Raw genomic sequence first — 5,890 nt, 5'->3', positions numbered from 1 at the left:
GAACATTGCGCTAGCCAAAGGAAAATCTTATCAAAAATTTATCACTGCTGCACAGAAAAGGATATATGGGAGCACCCAAAAGAAGTTGATCAGGTTTTGGTTAAATGTGAGCGCCTTCAAAAATTTCGCATTCATACTCCAAGGTATGCACTTGTGAACAGAGATTACCCCTATTAAGAGTTGAACTACTTTGTGGAACTTTTAAATTACTTCTCCACCATTATCAAAGCGCGTGCTTAGCAAGTTTGTGGCAGTGTTACAGAGAGGCAGCGTTGTGTTTATTACTGCAGGGGATCACATTTTTTTTAGACTGAGATACACAGCGCCTCCTTCTTGATATTACTCTCTGAAACAAAAATGTTTTGGAGCTATCGTAATTACCTGGCTTATGCGAAATGCGTTGTAGCCGTTTCTTCAAGGCACATGGGTTTTAAGATGACCGATATAAATGCAAGTGTCATGAATATTATAAAGCATGTTGGTTCAGCATTAATGCGCATATTAAAGATATGAGAGTGCTCTTATGAAATACAGTGATTAATGCCATGTGTCAAATGGTCTTTATAAAGGTTTGATTGCCACAAGATCGCCATTAACACCGGGATTGAGATGTGGCACTTCTGATGGCCACCTGCATTAGCAAAATCACCAGAATCACGACAGATGCTACGTATAAGGATGATGTGCTGAGCGATGTTTTTTGTTTAGCTCACCGCGGTTTAGATAATGGCGTTATTCCAAATAAGACACAGAGGTGCGCCTGCCACTGAAAAGATATTTCCATGGATGCTCATCCCTCGGCTATCGAGCAGCATAAGAATTGGATCCGTTTCTGGTGAAACGGATGGGGGGGTGTCTACCATAGGGACTTGAAGCCAGAAAATTTGCTTCTGGATACATATGGAAATCTTAAAGTATCAGATTTTGGCCTAAGTGCACTGTCTCAACAAGTCAGGGATGACGGTTTGCTTCAGGGAGGCAGAGCTAATTAATTATTTTAGATCCCAAGAATGAAGTAATATTCCTGTAGTTGAAGTTGAAGTGCATTTTTAGGGAGTTGAGGTTGAATTGTTGTGCCAATTTTGGAGAGACCGTGTAGGGTCTTCCTAGAAATCATTCGCTCAGCCAAGTTCTGGAATATTTGTCCATATTGCTGCCTTTCAAAGCAAGGTTTCGATCAGCCAATTACACCCTAGAGGAGGACAAATGATTTACTTGCATTTCAAGAATTTGTGCCAAGTCTATCTTCAAAATTTGGAGCTGAACTTGTGGTCGAATTTACTACAACTAGTGGGCCAAAAATCTGTCTTAGGGACTGATATTTTCATGTTGATCTCAGATCTGAAGGTGCCACGAATTTGTCATTTCTGGGTTGAAATTTGCTAGATTAAATACTGTAGTACCTTTGTGTTGATTTCCTGAGTATACCCAGGTGTTGGGAGGTGAAAAACAATTATTAAATCTCTGTTGAACACTGCATGTAATTGCTGATACTATTACTCTGAATGATGACCTCCATATGCAGTCATTTGCTCACTATAGTGGCTGGAAAAAGGGTAGATATACAATGGGGCAATTGCAGACTTATGGTCATGTGGTGTCATCCTATTTGTTTTAATAGCAGGTTACTTGCCTTTTGATGATCCAAACCTTATGACATTGTATAAAAAGATATATAAATCAGATTTTACATGCCCTTCATGGTTTTCTTCTGGTGCAAAAGAGAAATTACAGGATGAAGATGCAAGGTTCAAAGACTGGAAGAAAGGGTCATTTGAATGTAGCTACAGAGGTATTTGAAGTAGCTTCTTCTCTTTTTATGGTTGAAGTCCGCAAGGCTGGAGGTGATACCTTGGAATTTCATAAGTTTTACAAGAACCTTTCGGCAGGCCTAAAAGTATCTCCAAAAAGCAGAGGAATCCGAGCATGCTGTTTGAGTTTGTTTTTAGGAAAAGCTATTGACATTGAAGCCTGGCAGCTAAACAGGATTATTTGCAAATTGTTGTTCATTTGTTGGAATGAGGAAGATCATTAATAAATGTAGCACAGTGTTAGCAGAAAACCAGTGAGGGGGACTGTGTTTTTAAATCACACAGCAGTTTCGTAGCGCGCTACGAAACTGCTGTAGGTGATGATTTAAAGCGCAGGGCAGCTAGTGTTATACTGTGAGCAGCTAGTCTGACACGGTGAGCAGGAGTTGAGGAAAAGGAACAGTTGTTTATCAAGACCACCTACAGCACATCAGAAACCTGGCATCATTCCATACCTGGAGTTATTAAAAGATTTGGGAACATGCTGCTATACTTTAGGAGAATGTTGGGAGACAGAGACCGTTAAGATAGGAGCATCTCTTCTGGTCAATTAATGAGCCATCAGCGCTCTTAAGCATCCTAAATCAGCATCCATTGCACCTGTAGCTCAGCCATATCAGATTAATTGGAGGAGGACAGCTGTCAAAGCATTCAAGAAAGCATCAAGTCTACGAGGAGAGTGAAATTAGTATTTTAGTTTGATTAGGACTTTATGTAATTACAGCCCAGCATGATTGTAATTAATGCATTAGTTAGTAGCATGTAGGAATAGTTAATAGCCACCTTCGAGGCTCCCCTCATGCTGGAGGAGGAAGCTCGAGGTGTTTTAGTTTGCTTGCCTATATATGGGCCAAGGTGAGATGTAGAAGGGGTTGGATACTTAATAGAAAAACAGTGTTGTTTTGGGCCATTGTAAGACCTTTTTTGACAGTAATAGTAAAACAGAGTTATTCTCTTCTCAAGATTCTCGAAGGATTGTCATGATCAAATGTAGTGATGATGTGTTATACTTTATGTTATTTTATGGTTTTGTTGTATGCAATCACTCAGAATTCATAATTATATGCTCTGACTTCCTGTGTATACAGCAAGCTATGTGTTGGTGGAATATATTTGACATGTAATGCTAAGAGCCTTGATTTCCATGAGGTCACTGTGTTTTCCTTGTTTACTTGATATTATAGACTCCATAGCCCAATGAGAGCTAGTTTGATGTGTTTCCAACCAGTTATGTTTTCATAAGTGAATAAAGAGTTAGCCATCTAGTGTTTGAAGGATTTTATCAAGAGTTGTGAGAGAGCCCTCTCTGATTAGGAAGGCTAATTCCTAATCTAAAGTATGGTCTGAAACAGTTACATGAAGCTTTGCTTGGTTGCAGCCCCTAGTACTGGTTTTGTGATAACAGCTGGAATATGTGACGGCTCAGTCTGCTGTGGAGGGGCTTGCCCTTGATTCTGCTCCTTTGAGGTAGCAGGCTGCTCTGTCACTGTCTCGTGCACTGCATCCATTGGCTCCTAGCCTTTAGCTGTACCTGTTGCTGGTGTAGATCTTTCTTGGGCAGCTTTTGAAGCTGCAGTAGTAGATGTGACTTCTCTAACTTGTTGTGGCAGTTTGAATGTTACCTGGTCAAAAGAATCCAAATCAAAAGTTTTTTCTAAATATTTGACATTTTGCTCCATAATTTCTTCTTGGGTGAATTCCTCAACTAGTGTCCCTGCCACCCACTCATCTTGGTTGGCAAATTGTTCAATCTGTGGGATTTTACAATGTTCATAGGTTGTCAGCCTATATTTTACTTTTCTGGCACTGATAAAGCCATCTGGGTCATAAGGAACCCACCAGAAACTCCTCTTTAACTTGAGTTTCTGCCCCAATATTTGATCAGCATCTTGCCAACCTTCTTTCTTGTTCATGACAAAGGGGCCTAGTTGGTCTCTGAATTTCAGGTGAGCCTTCTTCTTGGCACTATGAAAATGAGTTAAGTCTGAATTGATGAGTTGCCTGTAATACTCTAAGGTAAAGAGTCTCATTGGCACATATCTTGGGAGCCTGTACAGACAGAGCTCACAGCCATAGATCCTAATGACAGTGTGATTCTGGTAAAAGTACCAGTCACCTATTTTGTAGTTCTTTGAAAGCTGCAATATTTTCTGCATGTCATAGGATAGTCTAGCAGGAGGATTTCTCTTTAGAAGGCAAGAGACTGGATAGACAAACAGGTCAATAAACTCACAGTAAGAGTAGGGGGAGTTCTAGACTTTTTGAAAGACCAAGGTCCAGAAAACTACAGACCTCTTTTCCCCTTTAGAATCCAATGTTTTGATGGGGCCCTGGAAGCAGTCTGGCTGATAGTACATGAACATATGATAAATGTATGATGAGTATTTGAAGACTCCCTCCCTATCCAGTTTCAGTAGTTGGTCATGTATCTTGTTGGAGATAAATTTAACATAGTTGTACTTGACAACAAGAGGCTGTCCTGGACTATATGCAAACAATAGGACCAGAATGGTTTCATCAATGTGCTCACTTGTTTTGAAACCCAGAACATAGGATATCATGTCTACCAGTAGTTTCCCTACTTCATTGAAATTGACATAGAGAAAAGGAAGTGGCTCTGTAGGCTGGCGATCTGCTCTCATGAATATTTTGGCAACTCTGGCTATCTCTGAGGTGGAGAGTTTGGGACCTTCATCAAGCAGGTATTTCATTGAAAGAGGCATTAGAAGATGAGTTTTCTTAAAGTTAAGCATTTGGTTGATTGAATCAGGAGTTATTTGGAAAAGAATGCTCCCAGATGGAGACTTGACTACTCTTTTCAGCACAGAGATGAATTATCTCAGGGAAAATGTTGATAGAAGGGAGGAAGTAAATGGGCAGGTTAGATTCCCATATCCCATACATATCACAGTTGTTCAAAAAACTATTTCTCAGCTGACAGAAGGTCTGCAAGTGGTTTCTGTCACCAACCAAATCTTGAATAAGGTGGTCCCTATCAGCTAGGGGTAATGCTTCAAGTTCCTTGTGAGGTGCATTTAGAGGAGCAATGTTCAATGCTGCTGGAGTGGCCATGTTGTATGCTCTGTGTCTGTAATTTGAAATTTGGATTGGTGAAACAGCTGAACAGTGAGAATTGCCTCAGAAACTTTGTGAGGAAGCTGTAGAATAAGCTTAGATATAGAACTGGCCTTCACTGTGTATAGTTTATGATACAAAGGCAAATTTGTAGAATTTAGAGAGGCTTTTAAATGATTTCACTAGATTGATAGGCTCTGTGGGTAAACTGCAGAGGGAATGGGATTGATTTCTAGCCAAAGAGTGAGATTTTACAGAGGGTTTTGACAAAGGAATTAAATGCTTGGACAGTTTGTAGACTTTTCCGGTGAAACGACCTCAAAATGCGTTTTTATAGTGAATTTGCAGAGGAGGGCAAATTTGCCGGGTTGGTCTTGAACAGGGGGTCAACAAGTGAGTTAACAAGTGGAATTTCAGGTGCTTGGTTTGAATTTGCAGAGAATTTGCAGGTATTCAACCAAATTTAAATGCGAAATCTCTAAAAAACAAGGTTCATAGGTCAGCTGTAGGTAAATACCTATTTTTTATGGTGCAGAGGGCAATTAGCAGGTTCAATGGCGAGCTGAGGGGCCGGATTTGTAGGTGGAACTCGCTTGGTTGAGCAATCTGGAGTGGTGGTGGCAATGTCATCGTAAAATTACATGCACGTTGTCTGCGGGAGCAGTAATAAAAAACAAAAAAAATGGTCATTTTTGCGACTTTTTATCGAATTTGGGACAATTTGACGCTTTTGGCGCTTTTCGGGGATGACGTCAGCATGACGTAATTTGGCACGTAGTGGGTACGGAAGATGATGTGGCAGTCAACGTGTATGGTGACATGGCGGATGACACATTGGCAGGGTGGTGACGTGAGCCAGTGATGTGGAAACGGTACAGGGCATCAACGGGCTGACGCGGACATGATGTCATTAGTGACGTGGGAGCTGATGTCAGGGGGCAGGTGGCAGGCGGTTTCCGATTTTCCCTGAACCGCTTATGGCCCGTGGCGGTTTTGCAGAGAGG

This window comes from Pinus tabuliformis, chromosome 8 (genome assembly GCF_031772625.1).
Source record: "Pinus tabuliformis cultivar Carrire ecotype Pingquan chromosome 8, CPIR1, whole genome shotgun sequence".
NCBI lineage: Eukaryota > Viridiplantae > Streptophyta > Pinopsida > Pinales > Pinaceae > Pinus > Pinus tabuliformis.
Note: the sequence above shows the minus strand (reverse complement) of the source record.